This window comes from Lepisosteus platostomus, chromosome 12, assembly GCF_059453375.1.
Source record: "Lepisosteus platostomus isolate fLepPlt1 chromosome 12, fLepPlt1.hap1, whole genome shotgun sequence".
NCBI lineage: Eukaryota > Metazoa > Chordata > Actinopteri > Semionotiformes > Lepisosteidae > Lepisosteus > Lepisosteus platostomus.
In genome coordinates this window covers 22,267,440-22,267,748 of record NC_142622.1, presented here as the reverse complement: position 1 = coordinate 22,267,748, position 309 = coordinate 22,267,440, and positions in this window count along the sequence as shown.

The window sequence follows — 309 nt, the reverse complement described above, 5'->3', positions numbered from 1 at the left end:
TGTGTGGGGCAGGGTATAAATCTGTCTGTATGTACGTGCTTATCTCAGGGTGTGTCTGTGCTGGAAGGCAAGAGATACGAGAATCAAACGTTAGTATCGACAAACATTCAAAGGTTTGGAAGTAACGGAAGTTTGGAAGCAGGAAATGAGAGAAAAAACATAGAGCTGTAAAGCATATTTGATTAGTAATAAAGGATCGTTCTAATAAAACACTGGCCAAGACAAAAACAAACATGATGCTACAAATCTTTTCTATTGATTATATTACTATGGTAATTCCAACACTCAGCAAGAGTGAAAACAAATCTG